The sequence below is a fragment of the Pelophylax lessonae genome (assembly GCF_965119305.1).
Source record: "Pelophylax lessonae genome assembly, chromosome: 10".
NCBI classification, from domain to species: Eukaryota; Metazoa; Chordata; class Amphibia; order Anura; family Ranidae; genus Pelophylax; species Pelophylax lessonae.
Window position 1 is genome coordinate 24,913,037 of NC_138777.1, and position 15,173 is coordinate 24,928,209.

Below are 15,173 nucleotides of genomic sequence, written 5' to 3' on the forward strand. Positions count from 1 at the left end.
GCTAACTGGCCTATAGTTCCCAGGGATATATCTCGGCCACGTTGGCTTTTCTCCAATCAGCTGGTACCATTCCAGTTAGTAGACTGTCCTTAAAAATTAAGAACAATGGTCTGGCTATCACCTGGCTGAGTTCCTTAAGGACCCTCGGGTGTAAGCCATCTGGTCCCGGTGACCTTTTAATGTTAAGTTTTTAGAGTCTAGTTCTTAGTGTCTTCTGTTAACCATGAGGGTGCTTCCTGTGACGTGCTATTAACTTTAACATTACAGTCTAGGTTACTGTATCCCCTCAATTATTTTGTGAAGACTGAGGAAAAGAATTAACCTCTGCCTGCTCTCTGTCCTTTATAGCCAGATTCCCTTCATCATCCTCTATGGGGCCAATATGTTCTGGCCTCACTTTCTTATTATTTATATACTTGAAGAACTTCTTGGGGTTTTTCTTACTCTCTTCCGCTATGTGCCTTTTGTGTTCTATCTTAGCCATCTTGATTGCGCTCTTACATTTCTTATTGCATTCTTTGTAGTGCTGGAATGCTGCCAATGACCCCTCTGCTTTGTATTTCTTTTTTTTTTTTTTTTTTAAACAATAATTTTTATTGATTTTTCACATGAAGAAAAGGTATACAAACATTCAAGATGCATGAGCATAGTTAACAGGACATGTAGAACATAACTCTATAAGGCAACGATGTGGGGGGGGGGGGGGAAGAAGGAGGGAAGGGAAGAAAGAAGGGAAAAAGGGGGGGGAGCATTGTTCCAGATTGGACCTAACAAAATATCAGTAAAGTCTAATAACAGGCATGAAACAAATATGCAACGAAGAAGGTCATATGCCACAACCAGTTAATGGTCAACAGGTGAACAGCGGAAATCAAACAGACATGGATACTGTCTCGTATGAACCCAAAAAATAAAATAGAGAAAAAAGAAAACAAGTCATGAAAATAATGCACGTCATTCAGCCCTAGATCATATCCCAAAACAAACTAGGATGTACTCCAAGACCCAGCTGACTTGTGAAGGGCCTAAAACAGAGATGTGAGAAAAAAGGACAATGAGGCCGGGCCGGCCCGGAGGGATTCAATCGCCCCTCCCCCGACATCCCAGTGGGAACATACTTGCCAGGGAAGAGGCCGAATCCCACCAGACTACCAAGCGTCAAGGTCACGTTTGGTGATATTTCCAATAACGCCATGATTCGGTAAATTTTTGCAGTGAGATATCATTGGTTGCCAGGGCTTTTTCCAGGCGGTAATTAGCGTTCAATAGTAAGACCAGGTCAGAAAAGCCTGGAATCTCCAGCGATTTCCACCTACGTAGAATGAGCGTTCTTGCCGCTAACAGGATATGCACCACCATTTGTCGGAAGAGCAGTGGGTAGCCGTCGATGCCCAGGTTCAACAGCGCAAGCTCCTTTCTGGGGGGACTAAGGATACCCGTGCAATCCGCAATACAACAAAATACTTTCTTCCAATAACTAGTGAGTGAAGGACACTCCCAGAGGATATGTACCAATGTACCCGTTCCCCCACACTCCCGCCAACAGTGAGCTGAAGTGGAGGGGAACAGCTTCGAGAGCCGAAATGGGGTATAATACCACCGATTTACGATCTTGAGCATTAATTCCCAATGTGAAGTACAATGCGAGTACCGATATGTGGACAACAAAGCTCTGGACCATTGAGTTGTAGTAAAAGTGGTCGCTAAATCTTCCTCCCACCTTAACATTGACATAGACTTAGGGTTGTCTGCAGAACGGAGTAGGTTCTCATAAAAGAGGGAGATACCTTTGGGCGGACTAGGTTCCACATGATAGTACTCCCAGGATTTGGCGGGGACACGGGCCGTCGTTGGAGGGTGTTTGACTAGGAAGCTGTATATACGATGAATTGTGAAGATTAGCGTGGGAGGGACATTGAAATCCCTTACCAATGAGGCTGGAGAGCGTAGTGCGCCATATAGATAAAAGTGAGAGAGAGAGGTCATACCTAGATTGACTAGTTGGGTCAGTTGCAGGGAGGGAAGGTGGGCAGCCAGGATGGAGATAGGGAGCGACAAAGAAGCCTGTGAGTGACTATCCGCCTGCTTCTCGCCGGAGAGAGCAAGTTTGCGCCACGCCAAAAGCGAAGACTGCGACGTGGGTGGCAGCTGAGCTAAGGACCAAGGGATCCATAAGTCGCCGAGGAGAAACAGACGGAGGTCCCTAGTGGGAGTGAGATGGCTTTCAAGGTGGACCCATGGAAGGGCGTGGGAGTTAGAGAACCAAGTTTGGATCTGAACCAATCTAGTGGACCATAGATAAAGGGCCAAGTCAGGGAGTTTAGCGCCGCCCAGGGATTTGGGAAGGGTTAAGGTAGAGGTAGCCACACGGGCTCTCTTACCACCCCATATGAAGCCACGCATAGCCCTAGAGAGTGCATCCAGATGTTTTTTGGGAAAGGTGAGGGGGAGCGCTCTAAATATATATAATATTTGGGGCAGGATTGACATTTTGTAGGCGGCCATCCGGCCACCCCAGGAGAGTTCTGTTTTGGATATTACCGACATTTCTTTAGAAGTTGTTTTCAATAAGGCGTCGATATTAGCAGGAAGTAGGCGTTTGGTGGAGGGGGTGATATGTATTCCTAAATAGGGAATGGAGACTTCGGTCCAGGGGTAGGGAAAGTCCCTCTGAAGGCGGTCAGCATCTCGCTTGCTGACACCCATGTTCAGTACTAAAGACTTGGACGTGTTCACCTTATGGTAGGATATTGAGCTAAATTCTGAGAGAATTCTATGAACGGCCGGGAGAGACTGGTTTGAATTGGTGAGAGCGAGCACGACATCGTCCGCGAACAAATTAACCGTATGGGAGACGGAACCCAGCCGAAATCCCATCACATCATTATCCGATCTAATGGCCTCCGCCAGGGGTTCGATCATCAAATTGAAGATCGTAGGTGAGAGGGGACAGCCCTGGCGGGTGCCATTAGTTATTTTAAACGGAATCGAGGTTGTGCCAGCAGTGAGGACCTGAGCTGAGGGACATGAGTAAAGGGCAAGAATCGCAGAGAGTATACCACCCGAGAAGCCAAACTTTTCCAGTGTGAGTCGCATGAACAACCAGTTCACCCTATCAAACGCCTTCTCTGCATCCAAGGTGAGGAGCAGAGAAGGCGTTTTAGACGACTCCGCAAGGTGGACTAAATTTATGATTCGCCGGGTGGCATCAGACGTCTGCCTGCCCGGCATAAAGCCCATCTGGTCATTCCTCACCAGCTGGGGGAGGAGGGGCTGAAGTCTGGACGCCAAGATTTTGGCGTAAATCTTGAGGTCGCTGTTCAATAAAGAAATGGGACGATAGTTTGCTGGGAGACTGGCATCCTTGCCGGGTTTGGGGATGGTGGTGATGTAGGCACTCAACATCTCTCTTGGGAATTCAGCCCTGTGGATCGCCAATTTGAATACCTCAACTAGATGGGGGCCCAAGGTATCGACGTGAATTTTGTAATATTCATTACCAAGGCCATCTGGACCCGGTGATTTCCCAGTGGGGAGCAGTTTTATGGCTTTGGATACTTCAGTCAGGGTGAATGGGGATGATAAGGATTGCAGCTGATCCTCAGTCAGGGACGGTAATTGTAGTTTGTCTAGGAACTGACGAATGAGGGTTGTTGTCGGTTGGGTAGTGTTTGGGTCTAGGGCCAGATTGTATAGGGACCCATAGAAGTTCGCGAATTCATTCGCTATATCCCGGGGACAGGTTAGTCTGGATCCAGTAGTGCGCTGGGAAAGGTGGGAGATGCGTGTGGATACCCTGCGTTGTTTGATCCTTGCTGCCAGAAACTTGCCTGCCCTATTCGCCTGCGCGTAATATTTGAGTTTGAGCACTCTCAATTGGCGGTCGTAGCGTTCCATGAGGTGGGACTTCAGAGAGTCTCTCACTCTGGAGAGCTGCGAGGCAATGGCTTGTGTGGGAGTGGATTTGTGTGTAGTCTCAAGATCGCGTATCTCGGTTAGGAGAGCCGTGAGTTTGCGACTATAAGCCCTACGCATCCTGGCAGATTGTTGAATGCACACACTGCGAATGACCGCCTTGTGCGCTCCCCAGAGCACCCAGGAGTCCGACACGGAGGGAGCATTGAGATTAAAATATTCAGAAAGCTGTTCTCTAATCAGCTTACCAGCAACTGGATCCTGGAGTACCTTGACATCGCAACGCCATACCGACGTCCGTTCCCTGGGTCCAGACTCCTCCAGGACCATCTCAACAGCCGCGTGGTCAGACCACGTGATGTTTTTGATAGCCGAGGAGGAGACTCTACCCAGGATAGGGAGGTCAGCCCAGAACATATCAATACGTGAATAGGAGTTGTGTCTTGAGGAATAAAACGAGTAGTCCCTTTCCGAACCATGTTGGCAGCGCCAAACATCAAATAGTTGTTCCGAGGCTAAAAGAGAGCCCAAGGAGAGTTGTCGGCCCCGGGCGGGCACCGAGGTGTCAAGCCCCGGGTCGACCACTGAGTTCATATCACCACAGATCACCAGATTACCGTAAATGTCACCGGAAACCTTTTTCAGCAACCTAGAGAGGAAGCGTTTTTGATGAGTATTGGGAGCATAGACAGCCACCAGGGTTAATGGCATTGCGTTAAAGTCACCCTGCAGGATAAGGTATCTGCCGTCAGGATCTTGAGTCAGCTTATGCATCGAGAAGGCAATCGAGTCTCTCAGAGCTATCAGTACTCCACGCTTCTTCTCCGAGGCGATGGCGAAAAACAAAGTAGGAAAATTCCTGTGGGAGAACTTGGGCTGATGGTGAAGCTTGAAGTGGGTCTCTTGGATGCACACCACATCAGCACCACTATTGCATAACTCGGTCCACAGGGAGAACCGCTTAACTGGATGGTTCAAACCGTTCACATTTAACGACAAAAATTTGATGGTCATGGAATCATCGGAGAGACGGAGCGGATGGTCTGGTCGGGGGCCAAGGGTGGTGCAGTTCGTTCAGTAACAAAAGGTCCAAAAGTCCGACTGGAGCAAAACGAGGAGGAAGGGAGGAAAGGCAGGGAGGCAGGGTAGGTCTGGTAAACAGTAAAAAAGAGTCTAGGGGCAGGTAAAACCTGCAACCAAAAGAGAGGGGCCAGTAGGTCAACATTACCTAGGCCAGGGACTAACGTTGAACAGGCGTCGTGCTGCGTTCACCTCCGGGTGAGAAGTGTTTAGAGCTGGACCGCTTGCGGGAAACCACTTGCCAATCTTCTGGGAGGGTCCGCGGCGAGGGAGATCTGGAAGACCGCGACTGAGCGGCTGGCGGATCCGGAATGATGCCCCAGCGATGCAAAAGGGCCATACCTTCCTCTAGGGAAGCGATCGTAACAGTGTTGCCCAGATGGGTAATAGACAATTGAGCCGGATGTTTCCATTTGTGGACTATTTGGTGGTTCCTCAGGGCTTTTGTTATGGTGGCGAGGTTCCTTCGCTTCTGGAGCGTGTGCCTGGATAAGTCTGGCAGTATCTGGGCCTGCGGGAAATCCCCAGGGAGAGCCTGAAGTTGTCTAGAGGCCAGAAGGATTTTGTCCTTTGTCTGAAAAAAATGCACACGGAGGAGCACATCCCGAGGCAGGTCTTGTGCAATGAAGTGAGGCTTAGGAATCCTGTGGATTCTATCTATCTCCAATTCTGCTGCGGTTAGAGTAGGAACCAGTGCAGAAAAGAGATCAGTAGCCATTTTACGCAGATGTTGGGGCTGCACAGATTCGGGGATCCCCCTTAACTTTAAATTGTTCCTCCGAGACCTGTCCTCCAGGTCTGCAAGCTTGTCTTTTATCCAATCTATATCCTCCGTGTGGTCATTATGAGCTGAAATGAGGGTATTGAGAGACAAAGAGCATTTAGACATGGAGGCCTCAGCAGCATCCATCCTCACCTCCAGCTGCTGCACATCATGTCTTGTTCGGTTAAGGCCTTGCATTAAATCCGTATGAAGAGATGACCAGAGGGAATGTAGCATTCCTTTAAGCAGAGTGCCAGAAATCGGGTGATCACCCACTGGGAAGGCGGCAAAAGGATCCGCAGACATTGTGCTCGATCCCCCAGGCTCCCCAGAGGAAGGTGTAGATTGATCCATCCCGCATGGCTGAGCGGGATCGGGGGGGGGAGAGCCCCAGCGGGGACGCTGCTTGGCCGGACTCCTTGAGGAGGGAGAAGGGGGAGAGGATGCACCGGAGGAGTTGCCACTATCCGGGTTGGCTACTTGCCTGTATGGCTGTGCTCCGCCGCCCTGACTCCCTCCTCGGCTGGGTGCTTGCTGCGGGGGCCGGCCGGCGCCATCTTGCCGGAGTCCAGCCGAGCTGGATATAAGAAATCCGTCCAGCTTGCGAGACTGAGACGATCCCTTCTTGTTCCTCATCGTTCCCGGAGTCGATAGGGAAAAGTTGCGGCGTTTGGCGCCCGCTGTGAAGGCTGTAGTCGGAGGATGTCCCGGGTGGCCGAGCGGAGCTGAAGGATTAAGCGGCCATCTTCAGCGCCGGAAGCCACGCCCTCATCTGCTTTGTATTTCTTGAAGGCATTTTCTTTTGTTTTTTATGCATTTTTTACATTGGAGTTTAGCCAACCAGGGTTTATTTGAGCTCTTTTAAGCCTATTCCCTGTCGGAATGTACTAGCCAATAACTTTATTAAGTATGTTCATAAAGCACTCCCTTTTTCCCCCAGTTTGTTTCCAGGATTCTATCCCATTTAATATCATCTAGCATAGAGCACAGTTTAGGGAAATTTGCTCTTTTGAAGTTCAGTGTTTCTGTATTACCCTTATGTTTCCCATTTCTGTTATTTATACTTAAACAAATTTACCTATGGTCACTTTCCTAAGTTGCCCCTTATTTCTACATCCACAATCAGGTCTGTGTTATTTGTAATTAGTAGGTCTAGTAACGCATTGTTTCTTGTTGGTGCATTCACCCTCTGACCCATGAAGTTGTCCTGCAAAATGTTTAGGAAATGCCTGAGCCTTAGACGAATGTGCAGTTCCTTCTGCCCAGTCTATATCTAGATAATTAAAATCCCCCATTATAGTGACATTTCCCATCCTTGCTGCCAAACCAAGCTGTGATAGGCGGTCCACCTCCCCCTCCTCCCTCTGGTTTGGAGGCCTATAGCATACGCCCAATATTATTTTCCCCTTAGCATCTTCCCTTTGAAGCTCTACCCATAGGGATTCCACCTCCTCCGTATCTCCATTAGTGATATCGTCCCTCATACTCAATTGCACGCATACCCCTCCCTATCTCTGTGATAACCCCTGAATGGTTGCCAGCCAATCAAGAGAGCTGTCAAACCAATTTTCTGAAATTCCCACAAAATGTAAATCCTCTTCATAGATTAGCAGCTCCAGTTCTCTCATCTTGTTAGCCAGATTTCTAGCATTAGTATACAAACTTCTTAATTTTGTCCGGCCGCAAACTATACCCTTGTTAGATATTATGAGGCTGCATTTTAGATGCTTTATACTTCCAATCTAAATCAATCTAAAGTGCATGCATACATATACTAGGGCCAATATCGACAGGAGCCAATTGACATATCAGTCTACAGGGACATGGACCACAAACAAAATCTAAGTGTAATAGGTCAATGAAAGTGGCAAACAAAAATCCTTAGGGATCCAAAATTATTTCTTCTTTTGTAACCAGTTAAACAAATAAAGATTTTGGACTCACCAGGATTTCTTTTGGATTGGATTTCTCAATTTAAGTGAACCTTCTCTCCTGAATGGTCACCGTCTTTGTGGGTAGCTGCTGAACACAAGTAATCGGGCTCAACTAATGATTTACCCTGCCTTTTGATAACCTGTGCAAATTTGTGTCCAGCACCCTGCCACCACTTCTACTTGAGCCATCAAAATATGACTGGGGTTCTGGCCTTGCCCTGGCTTCATGACAGTAATTGAGGTAAAATAAAGCCCAAGATAGATGTCAAACCTAACCGAGGTTCTAAACGTCCAAACTTTCTTAAAAACAAGGTTGCTAAGTGTTCCCTGGATGTTGAGAAACAGCAAATTCATCTCTCACCCACAACGACCAGCAATGTAAGTGGTAAATATCCACATTGACCCCCAGTATTAGAAAACACCACAGTTTCTGATGACTGTTATTGTTATTAATATAATTTCAAGATTATCACCCTCGGGAAGGTGGTGGTAGATAGGGTTGCAGATGATGTTGAGTGTTGGTACTATGGGATATGAGGTATAGATTACATAATCTGTTGGGGGATGAGATAGGCACAATTGGTTAATATACCAGTGTTATGGGGTTGGTGGTGTAATTGAGTATTTCGATCATGGTACAAGGGGGGAGAACTCATGGCAGCTTTTCTCCACCAGGGTTCTGTTGCACTCAGGGTTATATTATTGTTGTATTATTAAATATTATTAAAATATTTTTGTTCTATAGAAAAGGGGAAGAAAATGATTTGCCTTGGTTGTCAAATACAATAGGTATGCAACATTATTTGTTGATATAAAGCTTTCTAAAATGTAATAATCCTGCTTATGTTTTGAGAGCTGTAGGCTTAATTATTGTTAGAAAGGGCTCCCCAAGACCCAAAAATGTGTCTAAGTCCCCGTTCACACTAAGGTCGCCTTCCATAGGGAAGCTGCGGACCCATTCTAATAGGAGCGACACAAGTCGCTCCGACTTAGAAAGGGTCGGGAGCTTCTTTGGGGCAACCCGGAGGCGACCGCCATAGACTTCAATGTTATGAAGTCCGTGGCGGCCGCTCCGAGGTCGCGGCGCGCTGCTCGAACCGCGACCTTCGGAGGTCGCCCCCCCCCCCAAGTCGGATCGCGGCAATGTGAACGGAGCCTAAGGGTTCTTCTGAGGAAAAAAAAAGACTGAGAAATGCTGTCCTTTGGGGTATTTTTGGAGTAGGTGGAGGGGTGATGAGAAACAGGGTAGGAAGGATAATTATTTCACAGGCGTGTGCAGCCTATTGCATTAGGGTGTGCACCCCAAATGTATTAAAACATGGACGGTGTTAGTAGGGCAGAGTTTGGTTTCAGTAGGGCAGTGGACGGTGTCAGTTAATTTTTGTTTAATTTTTTTTTTTAGGAGCCCAATTGAGGGGCTTTGGTGAAAGATCAACAGGGGGAATCTGCATCGCATGGGGATATTAGAGTGTGCCCAGGCACACCCTTAACTCCCCCTGCTCACACCTATGATTATATTAATATTATATGTAGTATACAGGATTTATATAGCACCAACAGCTATTTAGGGTGATTGGAAGGGAAAGGGGAAGGGGTAGAGTGGGAGAAGGGGAGGGTAAGTGCAAAAATTATTTTATGCCCATTTTGACAAGTTGCTCTGGATCAGTTAGCGTTTCCAAGATATGTGGTGCTTTCTGCAACCTTTCTGGAGAACTACAATATGTAACAATATAAGTGATGAACCCTTACTCTATTCATAGCAAATATTTTAAACTCGAAAAAACGTGTGTTTTGTTAAAAGCATGAGTTGCCAGTTTTATTTCCTTATGCATATTCAAATCTCTCCTAGACAAAACAGGAAAACATTCATATTTTATATAGGTATGCAAAACGGCAGTTGAAATAAAGATTGAATAGATAATTGTAAGTATACGTAGAAAACTGTGAACATTTCCTTTTAGGCAATGTAAACACTTCAACAGCCTTTAAAAGTGCTGAGTGGGTGATGAATACTATTTACTGAGTTTATGATCCTGCTGTTCTACTTTAAACTATTTGTCTTGGAATCTTGAAGTTATATTAATGTAAATGTTACTAATAAAACGAATAATACTAATAAGTTACTAAAGTTGGGGTATGCCTTAAAACGGAGTTCCACCCTAAAATTATACTTACCTCCATCTTCTTGCTCCGGGTCACCTGGAAAACAAATGGATAATCGCAATTTTTTTTTTTTTTTTACTTACCTTGTTTAGAAGAAAATATACTTACATTACTTCCTCTTCCTCCCCTCGGCGGCCATGGCGATTCGTCACTTCCTGGCTTGCAATGATTCCTGGGAGCTGAACGTCATCGCTCCCAGGAATCAATGCGCCTGCACCGGGCCCCGACGTCAGTTCCGGTGCAGGCACCGTCATACCTTGCTAAATCACGCATGCCCAGAAGCTGTGCAGGCATGACACTGCGGCCAAGGAAGTGACGGCGGGGCCGGTGCAGTGCATCGTGGGACCGAAGAAGATGGAAGAAGACGCAGAAGAGGATCACGCTGGCTTCAAGCTGCCCACACCTGAGATGGCAGCGCTGGACAATACATTTTCAAGGTAAGTATTTCTTCTAAAAGGTAAGTGAAACCCGGGACAGATCAGAGGCTATCCATTGTGGAATGCACTAGCCCTGACTGTCCCGGGGGTATTTTTATTAAAAAAAACTTTCCCAGGGTGGAACTCCGCTTTAAGTCTCTAACTCAAACTCTTCTTAACTTTTTTCACCCAGAGGAACCTTTAAAATAATTTTTCAGGTCTCGGGAGACCACTCCTCAAACCTATTTATGGGGAGGAGGTCAGTGGAAAAATGCCCATATATTGGTAGCCTATTCGAAGAATGCCCCCTTACATGTTGGCCAGAATACTATCCCAACAGACAGCTAAAAATATAACATTATGCTGTTGGCTTTTCCGGGGACTATGCAGGCACCATCAAATGAGAGGTCAATCAGCCACAGCTCAAGAGACCCCCCTAACAAACTATGGAGGTGATTGATAATGGCTGTTCTTTTGCTGGCTGCCTATCACTACCTGCAATTAATTTGATCATAACTTTTATTATTACAATAGGTTTTCTGGATCTTCCTACAGGATCTCATGTATGTTTTGATGGCCTCTTCAGAGTCAGTTTGTTCACACTCTGTCATACAAAAAAATGAAGAAAAAAATCTAAATGTAATGACATATCCTGTGCACACAGGAATATTGATAGATATGATTAAAAGCAGCTCTGTATGGAAATAGTGTAATGATTGTGTTGTTGAGGAACACAAGTGGCCTGCACATAGTCCTAACCTATATATGTTATCCAACCATCGGTTAAACCATGGTTGTCCAACCTTTTGGCTTCTCTGGGCCACATTGAGTGTAGAGAAATTTTCTCGGGCCACATATAAAATATATACTATAGTTAAGGTATATAAGTAATAAAATGCCGCCACGCCCTCCCATGCTGCCGCACCCCCCCAAGCACTAATTTAACACAACTAGTGACTAGTGGATGATCCCCTCCGAGGCAACCTCTGTGGCCATGGCTCCGACTTGACTTACTTCCTCTCCAGCAAAAAAAAAATTGTCAGGGGGCAGTGGGCCGCATTGCCTGCGGTTCTGGGCCGCATGCGGCCCCCGGGCCGCAGGTTGGACATGCCTGGGTAAAACTTATGTGTATACTACTCCAAATGATTGAGTTCAAGTGTTTTCCGAAAAAGGAACTGTTAATACTACAGCAAACAAAGTTGTTTTGACAATTATTGGCTTCCAACCTGTAACAGAATCCCGACCTACACTGTGTTTGTGGACTTCCGTCAGAATACCCCTTCCTTCAGTCTTGATATAAATATCAGATATAACAGCGCCCCATACACAACTAGCTGGAATTTAGCTTGTATAGATCTGGAACAACAACTTTTAATGAACAGACTCACACACAATAAATACCACACAGGAGGACATCCCCTCCTGATCAGATTACCTCACCAGGTCAGGTGCCTGATTACATTATCATACGCAGATGAAATTGTGTACAGATATATGATTAACATATCCAAGGAACAACCAACACAAACTGTATTATACTTCCCCTCAGCAACTAACATATGACAGTAATTTAATTAACTTGAATGATTAACTAGCAGACTTGATGTCATCGAGGACATGACGTACAATACACATTGTTAAACACATCCCCGCACTAGGCAATAGATGAATAAATCAGCACAATCAACAATGTGTGGAAGACAGGTGGTTGAGCTGATGATATTGGCATCTGCTAAAAGTCTGACTGTGCGGAGCAATAGGCAACTAGGCCTTTAACATGGATCCTAGGCTTAGAGTCCCAGAGTATTCATATATTTCTTCAGGTATATTGTTGATAAATATTACTGTCATATTTGAAGTAATCCAAACCATATTCTCAGTGTCCATTAAGTAGCTGCTGAAATAGACACAGGGTAACTTACACATAAGAGGGGCCTAGGGAGCTGAGAGAAGGATTTCTTAACCTCTCGAAGGTGAGCTGGGTTCCACAGGCCCCCCAACCAAAGTGACTCCCGTCACACAACCGTCTAGTAAAATTTTGGAGAAGGCCCTTTTACAGCATGACTGTGCCCCTGCATGCAAAGCAGCTTCATATTGACACAGTTTGATGAGTTTGGTGTTGAGGAACACAAGTGGCCTGCATAGAGTCCCGACCCCAACCATACTGAACACCTTTACGATAAATTTGAACTCCCATTGCAGGCTGAGTCTTTTCATCCAACATAATACCTAACCAAACCTAAAAGCCTCCCAGAAGAGTGGAAGCCACAAAGATTGGGGGCCCATAGTATGCATCATACTTTCTGTATGTTTAAAATGAAAAGTGGTGCAACATCGTAATGAATGCACATCTACCTCCCAGTCTTGTCGAAACATTTCTAAAAATACTCTTAAGTGGTCATAAGCATGAATCAGTAAAATGCATAATTATTTATTCTCCTCCGTGTAATAATTTGTCTTGTCTGCAATGAGTCATGCAATATGTGATTCAGGACCGCCCAGATTGCCCAATTTAAAGATTCTAACCACAGCAGACAAATCTGTAAGCAAATCGTAAGGGGAAAAAAAACTATTTGAGAAAGGCAATTCTCCGGATTTGATTATCACTATTCAAAATGTTAAAAAACTACCGAATAAAAGTGTTTTAAATTTTTCCTTCCTTCTTTCTGTTCTTCTCATCACCTAGTCCATTGGTTAATTTTTAATCATTACAATATTTCTGTTAGTATGTATAAGTTTTCATTCATTGTACAAGTTAATAATATCAGTTGTTGACAGTTTGCCAGGCATAATTTACATGAATAGTCTACCCCAGCCTTTCTCAACCTTTACAACACAGAGGAACCCTTTTAATTATTTTCTGGTCTCAGGGAACCCCTGCTAAGAATTACTATATCTAAAACATGTGATACACTAGTGTGATGGTTAGTGGGAAGAATGCTCCACAAAAGGCTTGCTGTATTTAAAGCGGAGTTCCACCCAAAAGTGGAACTTCCGCTTTAGGTGATTCTAACCCCCTGACATGCCACATTTGGCATGTCATTTTTATGGGGGGGGGGGGGGGGAGCGGGTACCTAGTTTTGACAGGTACCCGCTCCCACTCCCACTCGGAGCACCGCGGCGCCCTGAGCGGAAGTTCTCCTCTCCCCCCTCCCTCCCTGCAATCTTCTGGGACATGTCAGAGGTCCCAGAAGATTGCCAGCCAATCACGACTCGTAGCGCAACTCGCGCATGCGCAGTGCGTACCCGGCTGTGAAGCCGCAAACTGTCACAGCCGGGTGCCCACACCAGTGATGCCGGCGCCGCAGAGCATAGAGGGAGAAGAGCGAGGCTTCGGGCGGCCGCATCGCTGGACCGTTGGACAGGTGAGTGTGTGAGGCTGGAACTCCGCTTTAAGGAAGAATTAGCCCCTTACAGATAGCTAAAATGATCAATAGTGTCAGTGGAAACTTATCGAAAAGAAAGAAATTGCTCCTTGTTCAAGGAAGCCCTAGCAACCTCTGGAGGAAGCCTAGGGTTCCATGGAACCCTTGTTGAGAAACCCTGGTCTACGCAATGACAAGATGTTACAAAAAAATTAGATTATACAAGACGACCAACTGACCACTGAACATGTTACAACTTAGTTGAGCAGGGCAAAAAAATGATGGGTTGTTTTCCCATCAACACTGTAAAAATGGTAAATTGAATTCCAACTTCTTTTGAAAGAAGTACTTTCTATAGCCAGTAGAGAAGAGTAGGAATAAAGGTTGTTCCGGTTATTATCATTTGGACAGAAAGCTATGGGAAATCCAAACCTTTTTAGCTGTCACCAGGACACCAATAAGGCTCGGTTTCCACTAGTGCGGCTACAAAGTCATGCTACTTCTAGCGTGACTTCGTAGCTAAAGTTGTTTGCGGCTTTCAGTGAGACTTGTCCCTCATTATAGAGGGAAGTCGCACTGAAGACGGCTCAAAAGTAGTGCACGAACTACTTTTGAATTGCCGCAACTCAAGTCGCGGCAGTGGAAACGGGCCAGATAGAAATCAATGGCTTTTTACTTGCTGTGCGACTTGACATGTGTCAAGTCGCACAGCAAGTCGCACTAGTGGAAACCGAGCCTAAAGGCTAAATCTTTCTATGGGGGCACCTGTTGTGGTGAAGTGACATCATAGGGATGTTCTCCATGATTAAGCCCTGATTGAGTGCAAAATGTGTTGGTGGAGTTTTGTCTGGCAGGTGTAATGATATAAGAGAAACCATGTATTGATTTTAATAAAGCTCATTAAAATCGAACAAAAAACACAGTGGTATGTGGACTCAATGTTTGTTCATGACCGCAGGGAGTAGGTGGATCCCATATTGGGCTTGGCACCTGCTGGCAGTGGGTGCATAAACATCTTGGAAAGAACTGTATTCAATTTAGATTAAAAACAATGTTCATTACATGGTTTTTGCAGGAAGTACAGTAAATCTTATAAGATCAGCACTAAAACTGTAGTAGTAGTCACATTCAGCTGGGCTTGTTCTGTAATGTTGAAGACATTTTTGTAGTCTCTCCAAGCCAGTTCCTCATTTCCAATTAGTTTTAGGAAGATACCCCATTATTTATGTCCACACAGATAGCAAAGACACATTAACCCAATAACCCCGGAATTGTGTAGATCAGGGATTCCCAAACTACGGCCCTGCAGCTGTTACAGATCTACACATCCCATGAGGCATTGTAAAATTCTGACATTCACATACATGACTAGGAATGATGGGAATTGTAGTTCCTGAACAACTGGAGGGCCATAGTTTGGGACTCCCTGGTGTAGATGATGATTGTCCACAAACAGGATGAGAGGTGTGAATGTTGTGGAATCATCCTCAGCAGGGCCAGGACAAGGGGTGGGCAGGAGGGACAACTATCCCAGGCA

At 45.7% G+C, this 15,173-nt stretch overlaps 1 protein-coding gene across 2 annotated transcripts in view; it reads left to right on the forward strand.

Moving 5' to 3' along the window:
• Nucleotides 1-8,050: 8,050 nt before the first annotated feature.
• EHF (ETS homologous factor) overlaps nucleotides 8,051-15,173 on the forward strand; it is a 132,750-nt gene continuing 125,627 nt past the window's right edge. The window contains exon 1 of one of the 2 annotated variants that reach the window (XM_082269700.1): nucleotides 8,051-8,070. The gene's annotated coding sequence lies outside the window, so the exon portion shown is untranslated. Of the gene's footprint in view, nucleotides 8,078-15,173 lie in introns of both variants that reach the window. The other variant, XM_082269699.1, reaches the window with a different exon arrangement.